We start from the raw sequence: 22,112 nt of genomic DNA, 5'->3' as shown, positions 1-22,112 counted from the left end.
AGCGGTGAAGGATGGGGCTCACTGAGGGTCCTGTAGCATGCTGTCCCCAAGTGGAGCTGAGTGGCGAGGTGGCTTCCCTCATCTGCTGCTCCTGTCTGGGATTTTTACTCCTTCATGGGTGTCCTGTTTCAGGAACAAACTCTCATACATAGTTGCTAGGTGAGAATAACAATTTACTCAAGGCTGAGTAGATAACCAGCAGACAAGGAAGGGAACGTACATCAAAACAGAATCTCTGGGAAGGAAAGCTTGCCTGGGTAGTTTCACTTTCAACAGGAACACCCAGAAGAGAAGTCAAAATCCAGTCTGAAGTTGAAAGAGCCAAGTCAGGCTTGTCAGTCAGTCTGAAGGTCAGAGTTTCAGGAGGTTTTGCTCGTTAACTGGAATGGGCTATTCCTACACTGCATGCTAAAGCAGTCCAGCCTGGGAGATCCATTGGCATGCACTGGTATAAGCTCAAAACTTATCGTTGCTGCTGCCTTTTTGAAGAATCATACAGCATGGTTAAAGACTAAGTTTTATTGTAAGCAAACTAGTGGCCAGTGAATACAATTGATCAAATCTAAGTGACAGTGAATAACTCAGATATAGAAACAGAGTCAAACCATTCTGCCACATTTCTCCCTGTCTTCCTTTAGCCAATCTGAATGTAGTTTTATGTTCCTCACCTCTACCCCTGCCCAGAGATGTTAGAATCTCTGCATTTTCCACATTCTTTCCCACAATAGGAGACAAACCCTTTTTCTCGATCTGAGAAACCTCCTCCTTTTCCAAGTGCCCTGACACCAAGGAAGTTTCAAGTTGAAACTTCCTTTCTAATACTCACGGAGGCATTGCCCACAGTTTGCACTGGAGTGGTCCAGTTTGGCTTTTCTAAGCCTTCTACCAGAGCAATTGATACAGAAACCTTCTTTTAGAAATAAGGGGACTATTTCCTTTGCAAAGCAGCATCAAGGGAAAGCTTCCTTCAGAACTTAATAGAAGTGAAGCACATCTCCAAAGCTTTGTACAGGCCTAACAAGTATACTAACTGAATTTGTTCCTATCTAGATCAGACATGGCTATCCAGATTGGATGACTGCATCCAGACTGGATTATCTTCTTGGAGCTATTTTTGAAGAGTCTTTGGAATCTGCTATTGGTCTAGAACGCAATTATGAGACTATTGATGGATGCTCACAGGGAGAACAATATTCATTTGTTACCAATTTCTTTCTGGGCATAATTCAAAGTGTTGGTGATAACCTTTAAAGCTGTGTTTCTCAACCTTGGCTTAATTCTAGGATACCTCTGGAATCATCCTCTCCCATACCAGCCTTCCGATTTTCTTAGGATCTGATAGAGAAGCCATTCTCTTATTTCAGCTGTGATAGAGGCACATTTACTTGGGACAAGATAAAAGTCTTCCTCAATGGCTGCAGCTAAACTCTGAACTCTATACCTGGGGAAGCCAGATTAGTATCCTCTCTGCTGGTATATTACCAATGGTTAACATCCTCTCACTTTTAGTAAGATATTCTCTTATCTTGGCCCAGATGAGTTGCTATCTCTTGTTTCTGCCTGCTTTACAATGTATATCAAATATTTTTCCATTCAGCCAAGGGAACTAGAATCTGCGGCTGCTGACAGAACCTGCTGGCGAGTCCTGTGCTATGAAGCCTTCACCTCCACCGGTTCTGAAGACAGGCACTGCCAGAACCGGATAGAAAACTCTGAGCGGCATCACAGAATAACACCCAGAGATACTACAACAATGGACTTCCAGTGCCCCCACCGTGCTAGACTCTGCCCTTCCAGACTGGGACTGCAGAGCCACCTCCGTGTCCACAGATGAACTGCACGACAGCATGTCTTCTTCTAACCCAAAGGAGTACCATATATATGTATCTAGCCGCTGTCTTTTTTTTTTAAATCTTTGTTGTAAAATCATTTTGTTATGAATTTTATGTTTTGCTGCTTTGTATGTTGGATCAACATTAAAAGAACAGAAAATTTACATACATAAAGAACAGAAAACTTATATACATAAAGAATAATTTATTTAACTAGCCGTACAAGTCAGCAGTGCTTTCAAACCAATGCTTTGTAAAGTTGGAAATACTACACAGGAAAAACATTTTAAACCATATACTTTTGAATAGCCCAATCAATACTTTTATTCATTGCCCACTTTAAATACATATAGTCAAGCTAAGTATTTCTATACGTATGCATCACATATTTCATTTCTTTAATGAAGTTTGACAATTTGTGACAGGAGAGAAAGGAAATTCATTATATTTAGTAATAGAAAACCCATTTCTCATTTCCCCCACCCCCCAGAGCCTAGCTGCTGCAATGAAATTGCCTAAACCACTAGATCACAATTCCCTACCTTTTTGGTTCTTAAGGTCACTCTCAAGGGTCTTCAATTGCTTCATGTTCAGAATTTGGCACCTGGTAATTTGCAGACCAAGGAAATAAGGAAACTATCCTTTCTTGTAAGATGAAGATTTTTTTTTTATTTGGTCCAGGAAGAAATAAATCTGTCAGGAGGGGAAAATATTAAAATTAAGAAGCTTGACTAATAATCAGAGACTGTCATGATCAATTTTGTTCAGCAATAGCCACAGGGGAAAGCTGTAGCTTTTCTATAGAACTTTCCATCACACACAAGACAATTGTCAATGTGAGAGAAATTGGAATTTTATTTCAATAATATGTGTGGTTAAGGTCAATTCTTTTGTAATACGGCCCAACAGCAAGCAGAATTTTTTTAAGGCATACCTTAGTATGCAGTCTGTTCCTGACATCATAGGACATTTCAGTAGAAAAATGGTAGGAATGTTTGGCCAATTACAGTAAGTAATAATTTATCAATGGTGGTATTTCAGCCAAAATTCTATGGTTCTGTCTGATATCATTCAGATGGCTAACATATCCAAATAGTTCATATAGAACATTTGAACATCTTTTTTTTTAATGTAAACTTTGTTATTTAAAGTGTATTTCTACTGTAAACAGTTTTTCAGGCAGTTTTAGTATGGCGCCATTCACACATATTGCTAAACCACGATATGTTTTTTTGTTAATTTGTTTGTTTTTTACTTAGCATAAAGGGGAAAAAGAGGACTATGTTTACTAATTGGGTTCCCCCATAATCAGTGGTATGAGGACCTGCTGATAGATTTAGCAGCAGAAGAATGAACAGAACCAAACAGAAATAAACACAGATGGCTGCAACTCTTTTTATACCTTATCCTTAGGAACTTGTACTTTTGAATTTTTGAATTACTTGGAACTTTTGAATTTCTTTTAGTTGCATTTTTGAGTTTGTTGATGCTACTGCTTCTCTCCTGTTTTACTACTTCTCATTTTTCTAAAGCTTTCCTGGCTTCCTTTATTTTTAATCTGAAAAAGTCCAACTTGGTTATCCTCCCATGGGAAGTGTGAGAAAGCATTAAAGAGATCATTGTACAATGGAAGAATCGACATTCACAGTGGTCATCTTGTAACTTAATAAGAATGAGAAAATCTTATGGATATAGTATAGCAAACATTTTCTCCTTTGAAAGATACTGCAAAATCAAATTCTCTTTCAAACTGAATGAGATTGATAGAAAAAATACAATTGTCATGATAGCTTATACTATCATGACAACTGCACACCAATCATCATATGACCTTCTAATTACCCTGTACTTCTGAGGCTGTAGGATTGATCACTTCCTATCTCATCCCTTTATTGCACCTACTAAATCTTTACAGAATCCAGTAGTTCTGTAGTAGTACAGTAGAACAGGTCTTGATGAATCTCATTTTAACTCCTATTCTCCACAGCTACTTAAAAACTTTATTAAGGTAAAATTAACAGCAAAGCAGAAATATATAGTAGAAACATATATGGAAAGGAGGAATTTTGATTTTCAGGTGCATTGGTGTTTATTTATATACAGTTCCAGTCTGTACCATTTCTCAGTGATTTATTAAAGAACGAAAATATAGACACTGGAAATCAACAAATGCTATTATATAGATTTTGTATATATTTTCTGAAATATATGGAACACGTATGACTACCCAAAAAAGATAGTTCTGCACAATTTCCCTTAATATATGACATGTTTAAATGGACAATTCCTAATATACCTTCTTTTTTCCATAGCTTTTCCAAATATATTTTAGCAAATTTTTAATATACATATAGAAATAAGGCAGAAACTTGATATTACTCTGAATTAACCAGGTTTGCTTTCTAAGGTATGTTAATAAAGTTCATTGAAAAAATGTATGGTGTATACTTTACATTATCTGTTCCCCTGAAATGTCCAAAAAATCAAGATGGCACTGGTTCTGGATCTGTAGGGTACGTTGGGAAAGGGTTTTGGTAGAGATCTGCACCTCCTCTGGGCAAGTCCTTCCCTATCCAGCATCCAGATCTTCTCCATGGGGAAGGAGAGAATGTGAAACCGTTCTTTCAGTGCACCTCCTTCACTTTTCTTTTCATGGGATGCAAGCAATGAGTGTGAAGAGGAAACAGAATGTGTAAGAATGCTGCTTTTTCAGAATCAAAGTGCTTCGTGATCATTTAAGAACAAACATATTTATGATCACTAGATGTCCTTCTCTTCCAGCTTTTGTTTAAGTTTGTCTTCTTAACAAAATAGAAATGCAGTTGATAAAACATTTGCTCAATCCAAATGATCTCAGAACTGCTCAAAACTGCTTTTGACGTATTTTATAAAGCAAATGGTTCCAGTGCTTTTCATTTCTGTCTTTACAAAGCAACACTTGCTCATACTCTTAAACTGTTATTGGAAATATACCTGACTTAACTGTAGCACTATCTTCCCAAAGGAAGTTTTTCTTTATATGCTATCATGCACATGAAGTATTTCATCACCAGTACATTTATGCAGGCATCTGGAATAGTCCTGTGCTATTTACCACCCTTTTGCTTGGCAATTACTTCTTACCACAGATGACCAGTGGAGGAGCAATTTGCATTTCTTATTTAAAAGGACCACAGGTGGAATAGAACAGGCTATATTGCTAGAAAGAAACATTTTCTTTTTGAAATGTTGTCATCCACACAAATTCACAGGCAATTGTCCACCTATAGGCTGATTTTCACCTGCTGCTCTCTATCTAAGCTATCAAAGTGTCAGTCATAAGCACCATGTCTAATTTTTTTTATGAAGCCTGCTTAAAAGTGGATATGAAAACAACTCCAAGTTCAAAAGCTTTCCATCAAAATCAGAATCCTAAGCCTATACTTTGTGAATAAAATTAATAATGTCTTATTAGGAGAGCAAAAGGTGGTCCATTTTTAGTGGTTCAATTCATCATACTGCTATGTTGAATTGCTCACCCCATTTCTTCCAATTCCCACTGACAATTTTTGGATTCAGAACTTACTCAGTCTACAGTAGATCTGTGTCTCTTATATATGGAAGAAAATAGCATTGTCTTCTGATAATCCTGTTGTTTCTTCTATAAATGTAACCTTGGGAGTCTTTCTTGTCTGTCCAACTAATGGTGGCATCCAGGGTACCACTGCTTTCACTTCATGGTGTCTGTCTTGTGAGAGAAGGAGTGGTATCATGTTCTTATCAAGGACTACTTTCTGATGCTCCTGTTGATTTTATGATCTGGATTATGCTCTTTCTTCAGGACTCATGGTTGGCAGTTGGCCAACAGAATTCAAACCCATAATACATGCTTTCCACAGATTCAGGAGAGATAGATATTGGTCTGCATCACTTTGTAAAACTTCTGGAGCACATGTCTCATACAGTTTTTACCATGCCCATTAGACTGGAAATAACCCAGGGTTGCGTGCATCACAGTAATTCCCCAATCAGAAGCAAATTGCTTCATTGTTTTACTGGCAAACAAATGGTACACGGCCAATAATTATCTCATTTGGAATACTATGATGTGCAAATGCTGCCTTTAGGCTAGCAACAACAGTTACAATCAATTGTAAAACTTCTGGAAATTTGGAAAAGTAGTCTACAATTATAAGACAGTTGTGGAATAAGACATAGGCTGAAGATTTTCTCACTCATCAGCAGGCTATTTTCAATCAAAAGTTAAGAGGCCACTGAGGATGGTGTTCAGACCTATCTATTTGTACCTGGAGGCTGGTCACTGATGTAAAGCTTTCAAACTCTGCATGTATGCGCTTGCTAACATATGTTCTTGCAACTATCTGAGCATATTTTCCCTGACTGGTTTGATAATGGACAGATCACTTGGTCTTCAGTAAAATTCTTTGTGTCCAAGATAAATGCCGTTGTGGTTGCCTTTGTAAGTGTACTTATTATGAATATACCTTTTCCCTTTGTATATTAGGTATGAATGCCATTTTTTTCAACTGCAATAAGAGCTGAGCTTTCCCATGGTTGGGAAACAAAGGTTGCTTCCATTGGCTTATGGTCAGATTAGACTGTTCTTAGACACTCAGTATATACAATGGAATTTCACCATCATGGAGAAAATTGCCATAATCTACTTCTTGATCCTTACATGGTACTGAATAAGGCAGAATTACAATATCAATCAATAGTCTTTTGTCCAAATGCTGTCCAGCCATTGTCACAAGATAACCTGCATAAAGAGTTCTAGTAATAAAAAAGCATTGATTAAAAACATCATAGTATATTATTAAAATATCATGACTGCACTCTCCATTTGGCTGAAAACCATATAGCCTTAATAATATTTGAAGTATGGAATCATGAAAAATCTGCCATACCAATGCAACCCACCTATCATCCAGTTTGTTAATAGTACAACTCTATGACACAACAAGATGAGACAATTATCTTTCACATTGTTCTTGTTATTCAGTCACTTCCAGCTCCTCTTCACCAAAGGAACAATAGTTCACCAGGACTGTCTGTCATCAGTGGCTTCTTTGAGTTCTTCCAAGATCCTGCTTGGATCATCATGACAGTATCTAGCCACCTTATCTTCTTTTGGCCTCTTTTTCAATAGTCTTTGATTTTTCCAAGCAACAGGGCAATGATTCTTGCCTTTTCCTCATGTATCCAAAATATTTAAACTTCAGCTTTATTAGTAATGCTTTCAGCAATCTGCTTTTACTTCCTCTGGTACTGAATGATTTTATTTTCTTTTTGCAGTTCTCAGCCATTCAAACTTCAGCAAAGGATCGTTACCTTGTCGTGGTGCTGGAGTTTGAGCACCTCAATGATGCCATGAGCTAAACCGTGAAGGGCGACCCAAGACGGGAAGGTCATGACAGAGAGGTCAGACTAAATGCGATCCCTGGGGAAGGTAATGGCAACCCACCCCAGTATTCTTGCCATGAAAACTAAATGGATCAGTACAACCAGAGATATGTTGGTATACCACCGGAAGATGAGACCCCCAGGTCGGAAGATGGTCAAAATGCTACTGGGGAGGAACAGAGGCTGAGTTCAACTAGCCCCAGACGTGATGACGCAGCTAGCTCAAAGCCGAAAGGACGGCTAGCAGCCGACGGTGCTGGTGGTGAACGGCGAATCCGATGTTCTAAGGATCAACACACCATTGGAACCTGGAATGTAAGATCTATGAGCCAGGGCAAATTGGATGTGGTTATTGGTGAGATGTCAAGATTAAAGATAGACATTTTGGGCGTCAGTGAACTGAAATGGACTGGAATGGGCCACTTCACATCAAATGACCACCAGATCTACTACTGTGGACAAGAGGACCACAGACGAAATGGAGTAGCCGTCATAATTAATAGTAAAGTGGCTAAAGCGGTGCTTGGATACAATCCAAAAAATGACAGAATGATCTCAATTCGAATTCAGGGCAAGCCATCTAACATCACAGTGATCCAAATATACACCCCAACCACAGATGCTGAAGAAGCTGAAGTAGAGCAGTTCTATGAGGATCTGCAGCACCTACTGGACAACACACCTAAAAGAGATGTTACTTTCATCACAGGAGACTGGAATGCTAAGGTGGGCAGTCAAATGACACCTGGAATTACAGGTAAGTATGGCCTGGGAGAACAAAATGAAGCAGGACATAGGCTGATAGAATTTTGCCAAGACAATTCACTCTGCATAATAAACACTCTCTTCCAACAACCTAAGAGACGGCTTTATACATGGACTTCACCAGATGGACAATACCGAAATCAGATTGACTACATCCTTTGCAGCCAAAGGTGGCGGACATCTGTACAGTTGGTAAAAACAAGACCTGGAGCTGACTGTAGTTCCGATCACGAACTTCTTCTTGCACAATTTAGGATCAGACTAAAGAGATTAGGGAAGACCCACAGATCAGCTAGATATGAGCTCACTAATATTCCTAAGGAATATGCAGTAGAGGTGAAGAATCGATTTAAGGGACTGGACTTAGTAGATAGGGTCCCGGAAGAACTCTGGACAGAAGTTTGCAGCATTGTTCAGGAGGCGGCAACAAAATACATCCCAAAGAAAGAGAAAACCAAGAAGGCAAAGTGGCTGTCTGCTGAGACACTAGAAGTAGCCCAAGAAAGAAGGAAAGCAAAAGGCAACAGTGATAGGGGGAGATATGCCCAATTCAATGCAAAATTCCAGAGGTTAGCCAGAAGAGATAAGGAATTATTTTTAAACAAGCAATGAGCGGAAGTGGAAGAAGACAATAGAATAGGAAGGACAAGAGACCTCTTCCAGAAAATTAGAAACATTGGAGGTAAATTCCAGGCCAAAATGGGTATGATCAAAAACAAAGATGGCAAGGACCTAACAGAAGAAGAAGAGATCAAGAAAAGGTGGCAAGAATATACAGAAGACCTGTATAGGAAGGATAACAATATTGGGGATAGCTTTGACGGTGTGGTCAGTGAGCTAGAGCCAGACATCCTGAAGAGTGAGGTTGAGTGGGCCTTAAGAAGCATTGCTAATAACAAGGCAGCAGGAGACAACGGCATCCCAGCTGAACTGTTCAAAATCTTTCAAGATGATGCTGTCAAGGTAATGCATGCTATATGCCAGCAAATTTGGAAAACACAAGAATGGCCATCAGATTGGAAAAAATCAACTTATATCCCCATACCAAAAAAGGGGAACACTAAAGAATGTTCAAACTATCAAACAGTGGCACTCATCTCACATGCCAGTAAGGTAATGCTCAAGATCCTGCAAGGTAGACTTCAGCAGTTCATGGAGCGAGAATTGCCAGATGTACAAGCTGGGTTTAGAAAAGGCAGAGGAACTAGGGACCAAACTGCCAATATCCGCTGGATAATGGAAAAAGCCAGGGAGTTTCATAAAAACATCTATTTCTGTTTTATTGACTATTCTAAAGCCTTTGACTGTGTGGACCATAACAAATTGTGGCAAGTTCTTAGTGGTATGGGGATACCAAGTCATCTTGTCTGCCTCCTGAAGAATCTGTATAACGACCAAGTAGCAACAGTAAGAACAGACCACGGAACAACGGACTAGTTTAAGATTGGGAAAGGAGTACGGCAGGGCTGTATACTCTCACCCTACCTATTCAACTTGTATGCAGAACACATCATGCGTCATGCTGGGCTTGAGGAATCCAAGGCTGGAGTTAAAATCACTGGAAGAAATATTAACAATCTCAGCTATGCAGATGATACCACTTTGATGGCTGAAAGTGAAGAGGAACTGAGGAGCCTTATGATGAAGGTGAAAAAAGAAAGTGCAAAAGCTGGCCTGCAGCTAAATCTCAAAAAAAAAACCACCAAGATTATGGCAACCAGCTTGATTGATAACTGGCAAATAGAGGGAGAAAATGTAGAAGCAGTGAAAGACTTTGTATTTCTAGGTGCAAAGATTACTGCAGATGCTGACTGCAGTCAGGAAATCAGAAGAATCTTAATCCTTGGGAGAAGAGCAATGAAAAATCTCAATAAAATAGTTATGTGCAGGGACATCACACTGACAACAAAGGTCTGCATAGTTAAAGCAATGGTGTTCCCAGTAGTAACATATGGCTGCGAGAGCTGGACCATAAGGAAGGCTGAGAGAAGGAAGATCGATGCTTTGGAACTGTGGTGTTGGAGGAAAATTCTGAGAGTGCCTTGGACTGCAAGGAGATCAAACCAGTCCATCCTCCAGGAAATAAAGCCAGACTGCTCACTTGAGGGAATGATATTAAAGGCAAAACTGAAATACTTTGGCCACATAATGAGAAGACAGGACACCCTGGAGAAGATACTGATGCTAGGGAGAGTGGAGGGCAAAAGGAAGAGGGGCCGACCAAGGGCAAGGTGGATGGATGATATTCTAGAGGTGACGGACTCGTCCCTGGGGGAGCTGGGGGTGTTGACAACCGACAGGAAGCTCTGGCGTGGGCTGGTCCATGAAGTCACAAAGAGTCGGAAGTGACTAAACGAATAAACAACAAAGTCATTCAAATGCATCAATTTTGCATCAGTTTTTATTCATCCAGTTTCACAGCCATATCTTATCACTGGGAAAAATTATACAGTGTGGATAAAACCAAAAGTTGGCTGGTATATATCCTACAACATCATAATTTCTCTAGCTTTAGCTACCTGTCTTGGGCTATAGTGAAGCGGAAAGGATATGCACCATCTAACCAATAACCTCATCATTTGTGTCTGATAATGGAGTTTTTGGTAGGATCCCATTTGCTGAACTGCTTTCTCTGCTTCATTCTAGTACTCTCCAGGTTGCTGGTACTCACAGTGAGTTCTCCACTATAGTCTTTTGTCCTCCCCAGCTGTTTGTCACTCTCAAAAAAAGACTGGATGTGCCTGAATTTCTCCTGAATAATATAAAGGACTGTCTAAATCAGTTCATAGTTGGAATTAAAATTTATTTACCAATAATTTATGGAGAGACATAACTGTTTGTATCGGAGGGAAGGCATCTTAATCTAAAAGAATCCGTTTTCTACTAAACTGAGATTAAAACAAGTTGGAAAGAATAAAGGGTAATGAAACTGTTTTTAGCCCTTTCTTGTGAAGAAAAGATAGATATTGTGGTACATAATAACAGTACTAATATACTTAAATCTTGGCAAACTGCAAAGTCTCTCTCTCTCTGTGTCTTCTGTATAGCAGCCAGTAACTTCAAATGAAATAAGGCCAAACTCCAGCATACTCCTTTAAAGCTTGGGTGTGTATAGAAATGCTCTTGACTGTTCTCTTTAAATAGCAATTGGTAAAGAGAAAATTGGAAGTCCCTGTTTATACACGGAAAGTGTTTGCTGTAGGCTTCAAGCCAATATATTAGATCAGATGGAAATGGCCAGATACACTGTACATCTGATGTGTGTGTGTGTACACGCATGCACATACATTCATACTCATACGTCCTGAAATAGGGAAAAAGTGGATGTTGCAGACTATAAAAGCAGTCTTTTGAATGTATTTGGTGTAATGTTGAAAGGATACAACATTATTGAATGAATAGTCTTAAAGGAATTACAGGAAATGAATTAACAGCTACACCACAGGTGGTATTGCTAAACGACTAAACAAATTTTAGAGAATGATAAAATTGGATTGTGATTTGTAAACTACAAGTAGCTAAAAGAATGATTATAGTGAAATATTGGAATGGGTGAAGAACACCATATAATGGAGTGATAATGTTCAGTCTAATAGCTATTACTGAAACACTGTACAGCAGTAACTAACTTTGTGAATTACAGGAAGAAAATATTAATCCACCTGAAGAAATGATAGTGCAACACTTTGAATTTGTATTTAGAAATCCCATAGTGAGATTTGGCTATAGATTTACTATAAACCGATTAAATTATATAAACCTATTAAATTAAATGGGATTTAATTCTGAGCAAACATATACAGAATGACAGTATATTTCATATATTATCACCAGTGCTGTAAAATAAAATGCAACGTTTCAAAATAACCTGCATCTTTATAATAGGCATGTTTTGAAGTTATATTCTTTTTAATATTTAAGCATAAAACTTCAATGCCACTGATTCTTACAATGTATTTTTTTAAAGCTACTAAAATAAAGTTTTTTAAGTTATGTGTTTTTGCTGAGATTCAACATGTAGATTAGTTTTCTGCTTCTTTATCTATGCACTTGTTTACTGGTAAAATTGATAAACTGCCTTTCCATCTACAGAAGCCCAACATGAGGAATAGCATATGGCAAATAACATTTGAAAATAAGTAGATTCAAGAAGAAAGAAAGAAAGAAAGAAAGAAAAAAAGAAAGAAAGAAAGAAAGAAAGAAAGCTCACAAAAAGTTAAAATTCTGCACTTAAACAAACTAATAGCATACCTTCAGGTGTGATTAACAAATATGCCTCTGGAAAAGGCTGGGAGAAACAAAATTCCCATCATAAATGAGTTAAGCAACTTGAATTTTTAAAAGAGCTACAGAAATGCCAATATTTGATTAATTGTTTCTTAAATGCCAGAGCTGGCTCTCCTTTGTCCACACCCAGACTGCTATCTAGGAAGCAGGTCTTGTTCTATTTTCTTACAATGAATGGGCATCATGTATAGGGGACTGAGGTTGGAGTGGCTATAGATGGTGGGTGGGAATTTGTGCACGTGAGAGTCAGAGAATATATGCATGATTTGGGGGAGAAGGTAAATGGGAAGGGCTTATGCACTGGTAGACACCCTCAGCAGACACTGGGAACTCTTATAGCCCTGGGGAATGAAAAAGTTCCATGCACAATCTTAAAGACAGAACTGAAACTCATAAGCAATTCTAAGTATAAACCAGCAGCTGCCCAATACTTTCTATTAGGTAGTAAATAAAATATCCTTCAAGTGAAGCTCAATGATTGGTGACATCTTATTGATAAATATATTGTTTCTTGGCAACAACACAAAAATGGTTTACCATTATCTTCTTTCAGGATGCCTTTTCAATTTTCCATTCTAGCCTATAGCTCTGGAATCCCCATGTGATCATCCGCCTGAGGATAGCTAGATCTGACCCTGCTTAACTTCTAAAATTGTAATGGTAAGTGGGAAAGACCTTGGGAGACTGGGCAAAGGGATGCTGCCAAGGGAACGGCCAGAGAAGAGACAGCATAGCCCACAACTGGATAGTGGGTGGGGCAAGAGGCTCAGGAGGGACCCTCCCTAGTTTCTTGGGCTGTAAAGGAGATGGGGGGAGGATTGTACTTTCAGACTTGCAAGATTCTGTCAACATAGCTTTACAATAAAATACAATTAGCTCATCTGGTCGTGATTCCTATCTAGTTTACCCCAGGATGCTGATCGAAATTAGCCAAGGTGCAGTAGGAGGAGCAATTTGGAACTTCAGTGAATTCAGTTTAAATTCAGAAAACAAGTTAGTTGGGAAGGCTCATTCTCACAAAGAGCCAGGCTCTAGCACATTGGTTCTATGCTATCACTATCACTACTCTATCACTAGCAGCAGTCCTAATTTCTTGCCACAACCACACTTCTTCTTACTACCTATCTAGCGGATGGTAAAACACCAACAAGTGCAACATCTCCTGAACCTTTCTGTTAATACTTCGATTTCAGCAACAACATGACAGTGAAGAGTTGAGACAGTATCCATTTAAGTTCCTTCATATTGGAGGAAGACAGCAGGGCAATGTTCTGCATCAACTCATCATCCCTTGTCCTGCCACAGAACAAGGGGCATCTTACCCCTTTTCGGCCAACAAATACATTTGAGAGAATGTAATGGATGCACTCCCACAAAATGCCCACTAAGCAGGAAGTAGCCAACCAGGCAACCGGAGGAGGTTGCTTTCCACCAACACTTCTACCTTCCCAGCTGTACCATCTTAGTTAACAGTTGTCTTTTTCTGAGTGTGCTTCCAAACAAAATATTCAGCACTCAACACCCACCATTCATTTTGTTAGGGGGCCCAACAGCATCTTTGAAAATCGGCTTGAGGCTAGAGTTTTGCTCTGCACCGTGAAACATCCACTGCTGTTATTTTAAAGTATCTTTAAGAAATAAAATGAGGAAAAACATGTAGCCTGGCAGGGGCACACTGGCACCACTAAGAGGCACAGAAGAAATAAAAAAGTTAAACATGTTCCCTCTTTTTCCATTGTAAGCCCTCCTAATTGCTGTACTGGACCCAGACTTATGTTTTCCAGATTGGCATCATGAACTGATGGGAAAGGCATAAGTTTGGATCCTACTGGACCATTATTGGGAAGGTGGTCCAAGGTTTTGGAAGAACAGTCTATTTTAAAACAGATAATAATGTTTCTACATTGCTCGCAAATGCTGATTCTGGGGAAAAAGACAAGTTTGAGCAAGGCCAAAGTGCCCAAGAATTTGTGCATAGTGTTAGGAATTTCTACAACTTAGATCTGAGAAGCTTTGGAATAAATGGCATGTTCTCTCCCTGGATTTTTTTCTGACTTTTCTTCTGCTGAGAACCGTCCACTAAAAAGCTCAATGTCTGATTATTTATGCATTAAATGTATTCTTCTTCTCTTCTCTTCTCTTCTCTTCTCTTCTCTTCTCTTCTCTTCTCTTCTCTTCTCTTCTCTTCTTCTCTTCTCTTCTTCTCTTCTCTTCAACTGAATTGTTCAAAACAGGTTGCAAAATGTAAAAACAGATCCCAAAGTGACAATCATTTGTCATTAAAACTTAATTGCAATAAGTAGACAATAGTAGATGGAAACAGTAAAAAAAACAAAATACCTCCAGTAACAATTGCTGCATGAAATTACAGTGAAATCCTATGCATTTCTGCTGAGAAATAAGTTAAGTGTATATAGGATTGTAGCCCTAAGCAAGAACAGAATCAGATGCTTGTTTAATAAGAAATATCTGGCATGCAACAAATCAAGAGGAAAATTACCTAACCTCTCAAAGCATTATTACTTTACATTCATATAAATAGCACTAGTAAAATTTTGGTTTGGGGAGAAAAAAAGTTCTAAAAAAAATCAAATCTAGACAGACAATAATAGACAGCAACAGCAAAATCAGATCTACAAAGAAAATGCTTTTTAACCTTTATTCTAACATAAATCATGAGGCTCATTTTTCATGGTCTCCTTTCTATAGAATTCAATTAAAGGTCAGATTTCTAATGGGGATCCTAATTATTAATGTATTACCATTTTTAAATTTTTAATGAGTTAACATATTTGCATAATGGGTAAAGAAAATGCCCAAGAACAACTTTCGTATCATATGAAGAACTTTCAAAATGTTTAATCAACATCTTTTTTATATTCTAGGGTAATCTGTCTTTTAATCATTCTGCCAATACTTGAAAGATACACATAAAATATATTTAAAATTAGCATTGTTATTAATCAGTGGGAAAATATTAATCTTTGTGGTGGTAGGCCAATGACACTGTTTCTCCAACACTTTGAAGCTTTGAAAACAGAGGATATACTCCCAAACCTCTTCAGTATTCCTGATTATTATCTTACTTTTTCCTTTCCAGCCACTGTCCTTTCTTTCTAGTTGTGCCCAATGAATTCTATGACCAGTAGTTTTTAAGACAGCATGTCACAATACAAAGCCCCAAAATAAAAATCAGTTCCATCCTACAAGCAACACTCTTTTCTAATCTGGATATGAACTTCCTGCTCAGAATATTGTTTGTTCTGTTCTAGCGTGGCTTTTGACTGCCTCAAGAAAATCCTACAAGTTCTGGGGATTTGCTAAACATGCAAATGCTTGAAAATAGATATGATGTGGCCAATTTCAAGCTCTTGTGCATTCAGTGAGACATATTTCTATGACTACCCTGCCCTTCAAAGTAATATTAGTGGTTTTCTTCATATTACAAGACTGCAACTTCACCTACACTAGGTCCATTAGATATCCTGGTTCCAAGAAAGTGTCCCTTTTTCCTCTTCCCATGATTTACGTATGGCTAGATTTGAATAACAAATGTGAATACATTGAAATTCTGATCTGAAATCTTCACACACCTACAGACACATGCAACTAAGTTCAGTGTTTAATGCAAAATGCATGCAAAGAAATTTTTTTTTTAAGAATGTGGCCTCCAACTGAGGCTGTTGGAATAAGGCAGACAAATTTGTCTTATTTAATAAACTACAGTATGGATATGATTTTGATTTTAGTATTAATATGGATATTAATAATTTCATAATATCCTAAGTGCATGTATATGTATGAATCAAATCAAATCTTTATTATAGTCATAGACCAGCATAAGGAAGGTGGGGTACAGTCCTTAAAAAAGCATAAAGGATACATCAAGAGTAAAAAATAGGAAAAGCTACAAGATATAAAATATATGAATACGGTATATACATATGTAAAGTGAAAACTCAATTTCATTTTGGCATTATAATACTATGCCAATAATAGTTCCAGTGTGTAGTTTTATCAGTTTATTCTTCCTTATTTCACACCAACAAATACAAGATGTGCGGCTCTCCCCCACCCATATCTTTTATCAGTCCATTCCAACCATTAGCTAGTGAGTAATACTCTGGCTGGAAGCCACTGGGAAGATTTTGTTTTGCGGTTATTGCTACCACAAACCACAGTATGACTAAATGCCAAGGTCTAGTTATAGGTCAAGGTCAGACAAGGAGAACCTATTGTCTGACAAAGAAGGTAAATGGCAAGGAGCAGTTAAAAAGTATACTGGATCCATGTTTAATAAAATTAAGAAAAATTAAGTTAGAACTGTAGCTTCGGTATGCCTTCAAATTTCAACATTGACAGTTTGCCATGTGCTCCGATACACAAACCCACACACAATTATTTGACATGAAAACAGAGGACATTTGTATGATGCTTTCCTTATAGCATATGTCCCTCATGCTGATTCAGTAAGGAAAACCTATGTGATAGGACCAGTCTAGACAACTGCAGTGTATCTATCACCATGTCATGTCATGCCAGGCTAGGCTAACAACATCATGCTGTACTTTTCTCAGCATTGCTTCTGTAACTAAAAATGTAAAAAGCAACCATCTTTGTTTCCAACACTGTCCTTGAACTGGAGTAGCCCTTTCAAGTATTGCTCAGAAAAAAAGGATGGCTCCCATGATAAAAACATAACAGCTCAAACATGGTCCCCCAAGCATGGTCCCAGAAGAATCCAGTTTTCAGGAAAAATGCACTCACAAGGAACTGCCAACATGCAGTACTTAAACTAGGCTTTCCAAGTCGCCTCACAAATACTCAGTTTGATCCATCGCTTTTAAGGGTTCACATTGTGCTTGCCCAAGCACAAGGACAGCCCATGAACCATTCTTAAAGACAGAAGTACATGATGTCATCCTCAGTCTACCCCCAGCCCATAGGAAAGCAACTCCATCCACCTTTTCTCATTCCATACCAAAGTAATGTTTTTTAACTTCTGCTGATGTAGGCAGGGCTGGTCTGTCTGCTGCATTTCATTTCCATGAAGGCAAATATCTATGTTCCAGTTAGCTATTGTGTGCTGTGGAAGCAATGCCCCCTCTCCAAATATCACTGGTTGCTACCCTTCATCATCATTTTATACTGAAGAGCTGGACTCCCTGTCTGCTTCTGAAGGGATCTTTGGTGGACTTTAAAAAAAAATAGATTTAGCAACAGGACATGAGAGGGTGGCCTTTTTTTTTTTTTTTAACACATTCAAGGTGTAAAAATGTGTGAATGGTGGAATTATTCTTTCTTTTCTTTTTAATTTTCTTACCAGTTCTGTCTCCACCCATTTCTCCTTTTGGCCCAAGTAACAAAAATAATGGTAAAACTATTATCTGTCTCCCTTCCTTCCTTCCTTCCTTCCTTCCTTCCTTCCTTCCTTCCTTCCTTCCTTCCTTCCTTCCTTCCTTCCTTCCTTCCTTCCTTCCTTCCTTCCATGCGCCAGATGGGAAGGTATTAAGTATGAAAAAAACTCAGTGTAAGGGAGGGGAGATTATACAAAAATCTATCAATGGGCCCAATGACGTCGAAGTCCCACCCGCAGAGATGAAAGTGACTGATACTTGCTTTTCCCACATGGGTGGGAAAAGATAAAGAAGCAAGGGGATCCATAGTTGGGGGTTGTGATAACCTCTATCTACACAGAACACCTAACATTGCCAGACCTGAAAAATGACTTGAAATCTGGATAGGAATTTTGTAAGCTGACTTCATTTCCAGCTGTTATTTCCCCAATGATTATTAGGTACCCTGGCCGCTCCGATGCTGACTATCTTCAGTTGTACAGTCACAGTGCAGGTAGCTAAATTCTGTGCAGCAGCACTAAAGATTCATCGGAATTTGGTGAATAATTCATCGTTAGTTTATCTTATATAACTAACACACTTAAACTTCAGATATTATCACTTAATTTTAGTAGTTAATAATTAGTAACTATAGGATGTCACAACCCAAGGAGTATTAATATACTTCAATATAGGCCGCTTTCTTGATCTTATGTATAAATGATTGCTAGGCTGCTAAACTAAACTATGATATGGATTGTATTTTTTTATACTATACTTGAGAAATTTTATCGGACACTTGTGCATTTTCAATTGTACTGGTCTATGACTGTAATAAAGATCATTTCATTTCATTTCCAGCTGGTTTCATCCTGGGAGATAAGCAGGTTTAGGCTGCTATAAGGAAGAGGCCTAAGAATGGGTCGCTGGAAGGCATCTAACTGGTTCTGGAGTTGGTCCAGATGATAGCATCACAGAAAAAAATCTGTTTCACTCACCTAGGAATTAGAAATCTCTATACTTTTTGATACCTCCAATGTTTTTACATTTTACCCTTGCCTTGATGTTCTAATGAGCATGCGAAGACTAACCTGTGAGCCTTGACCCCTCTGTCTAGGCCTTCTACGTGCAGGCTGCAAAGGTCCTGAAGACCCCTAGTAAAGGTAAAGGTTTCCCTTGACGTAAAGTCCAGTCGTGTCCGACTCTAGGGGGCGGTGCTCATCTCCGTTTCAAAGCCTTGGAGCCGGCGTTGTCATAGATACTTCCGGGTCATGTGGCCAGCACGACTCACGGAACGCCGTTACCTTCCCGCCGAAGCGGTACCAATTAATCTACTCACATTTGCATGTTTTCGAACTGCTTGGTGTGCAGGAGCTGGGACGAGCAACGGGCGCTCACCCCGCCGCGCGGTTTCGAACCGCCGACCTTCCGATCGACAGCTCAGCGGTTTAACCCGCAGCGCCACCGCGTCCCCTACATGGCAGTAAAAAGCCAGAGCTTTGAATTTTGATTTATTTTGTTTTCACTGTCCAGATATGCCTGGCCTAGCTGTGTCTGCATGTCCGGCTTAGATGCCCCACCTCCCTGTCACCTTCACTATATAGGAGTAAACAGAGAGAGGTTGGGATGGGAAACATGCCTGAAGCCTGTATGTCCAGCCTCATCCTTTAAACTTATGAGGGAGAGGACTTTGTTGTGATGCAAGCAGCCTGAGGGTTCTTTTGTCATTGCGGATTTAGTTTAGTAAGCATTTGAGTCCTAAAGAAGAAAGAAGTATCAACACCACCAACTGCAGCAGGATTAGCAGAAGGATTCTCTCAAACTAACTATAGCCTAAAAGCATTTTTACTGTAAAGTCTTCTCAAAGAGATACTAATTTCAAATGTGAAAAAAATAATGACAAGGACATGCTGTAAATGAAAAGTATGCCTGCAACCACAAAACAAGATGCAGCTGATGTTATCTCTGCGTGGAATGTACGCAACCTTGTTAAAATAGCTTAGTAAACACATCCCAGTTGAAAAGGATACTTTATTTATCATGATAAAGATCTGTCTTTTCTTTAAAAACAAAAACAGAAACTTGTTCACACACAAAGACATCTAAAAGTTGACTTGTGGCATCTTCATTTAGGAGTGCTGCTGAGTGAGTAGTGAACAAATGATTTTTGGATCCTCAGATTAATCTTTTGAGGAGGAGGAGGAGGAGGAGGAAGTGTAATCTGTGAGGAATAGCAGATAGGGATGGGGAAAGGCTGAAGAGAAATGTTATTTATTTAATCTAAACATGACCTTGTTTGCTGGGAACAAACACTGGCAGAGAAAGACAGAGTTTCTCCTGTGTGACATTATTCCATAACAAAGCCCTGTCCTATAAATGTCTCTGGAACCACAGAAACTTAAGATGGAGGGGTCGTGCTTACAGAGAGGCTATCAGTAAATGACTTGTTGAAAATTTAATTCTCTGAATGCATCATGTGGTTTCAAAGGACAACACATTCTAGAGCAACCATCCTTCTTCGTGTTATTTCTTCTGGAAGACAGCAGTTAAAGCTTGGCAGTTTTATTTCAGTGTCTAGGGTTACTGTGCTTTAAGCACCAGAAAATGGTGAGCAGAGAGTCTGATGGGCAGGAGAGCATAAAGGATAGCCAGAAAGGGTAGCATGATGCGCGGATGCTTCGAAGGGGATAAAAATGAACAGCCACTGTGACTGAACCTCTGAAAAGCAAGATGTGATGGATTCAGGGCCAGTGACTTTTAATGCAGCTTGGCCTGGCATTTCACTTTTTTGCTTTGTTATCCTGATATGGCAGTCACAGCTGGTGACATTCCCCCAGTCCTCTGCTCTAAAGACACTCACCTCCTTTGCACATAATTTATTTTTGGAAGAAAACTACTGCAGGTGTCCCTAGGAATAGCATATATACACACACACCTGCCTGTAGCTTGAAAACATGACATGCAACAGTTTTTGCGGCTGCTTTTTCTTTAGCACCAATAAAGACATGCTCCTGCCAACCTAGCAGTTCGAAAACATGCAAATATGAGTAGATTAATAGGTACCGATTCGGCGTTCCGTTTAGTCACGCCGGCCACATGACCACGGAAGTGTCTACGGACAAACGCCGGCACTTCGGCTTTGAAACGGAGATGAGCACCGCCCCCTAGAGTCGGACACGACTGGACTTAATGTCAAGGGAAACCTTTACCTTTAATAAAGACATGGTGTGCCGGTCTAAATCAGAAGTTTGCTGTGTGTGGTTTATATCTTTCTGCACACTCCCTTCAGTTCAGAATTTCTTCCTGTGCATGAGTAAAAACAGAAAGGAATCTTGATTATTGACTGTCAATTTGACCCTTAGCCCTCGAGTCTAGACTTTATCTACAACAAATGGGAGCAACCTATGTTAAGGGTGTGCCCAATCAGTCTTCCCACTTGTTCAGAGTTTTCTTCCTCAGGACTTCTGTTCATCTACATCATTTGCAGAGTACTTTAGAATTTTTTTCACACACAGGTTTGGTGGTATTTTTGAGCTAATTTTATGATTAGGAGGAGGCAGAGGATGCTGCTGCTTCATTTCTTTTGCTGAGTTACATACCCTTCCATCATTCTGTAGCATTCTTAGCTTCCTGGCCTGAAAAAATGCCCATGGCAGGAGTTTCCTTATGTCACCTTTCTTGGGTCTGGGAAGCCAAGGAGACTGCAGACCCTCTGCCAACTTAGGTTTCACCCATGAGACTGCCATAAATTCTTGCTTGCTCACTTTTTCTTTTCTCTTTCTCCCTCATGCCATTTCCTTTCCATCAAGCAACAATTCTTAAGAAAAGAATTACAGAAAAAATTGCCAATGTGGTATTATGTCAAAGAGCACAGGCAGATGGAGTTGATACTTCTTTTTGAACCTGATGTCCAGAGCTGCTAGTGGTCAATCAATGCCTTAATGTAGTTCTCAGAGACCTGCACGAGTTGTTACTAAATTGACATTTTGAAAGGGAATATATTTAATGTTAATTAGATTTAAATGTAAAGAATTTCATTTTATCCAAGTCTGATCCAGTACCTTTTTAAAACACATATTTATTTAATTATATTTAGACGCCTTCTATATTCTCTCTCCCCACCCCCTCTGCACTCCCAAATGACATGGTTTGACTTTTGGAGTACACTTCCTAGCTAAACTAGTCTGACAACCTTTTTCATTAAAGTGACCAATTTAATTGTCCATGAGAATACAGTGGACAAAGTATACTTTGACTGCAGCAAATAATTTGGCAAAATCTCCCTGAGATCCTAGCAGAGAAGGTAGGCTAGAATGTTGGCTAGTGAGTTCTAGTCTCGCCTGAGGCATGAAAGCCGGCTGGGTGACCTTCGGCCAGTCAGTCTCTCTCAGCCCAGCCCACCTCACAGGACTGTTGTTTTGGGGAAAATAGGAGGAGGAAGGAGTATTAGGTATGTTCGCCACCTTGAGTTATTTATAAAAAAAAATAA

The sequence above is a fragment of the Candoia aspera genome, chromosome 3, assembly GCF_035149785.1.
Source record: "Candoia aspera isolate rCanAsp1 chromosome 3, rCanAsp1.hap2, whole genome shotgun sequence".
Lineage (NCBI taxonomy): Eukaryota > Metazoa > Chordata > Lepidosauria > Squamata > Boidae > Candoia > Candoia aspera.
This window is presented reverse-complemented; position numbering follows the sequence as displayed.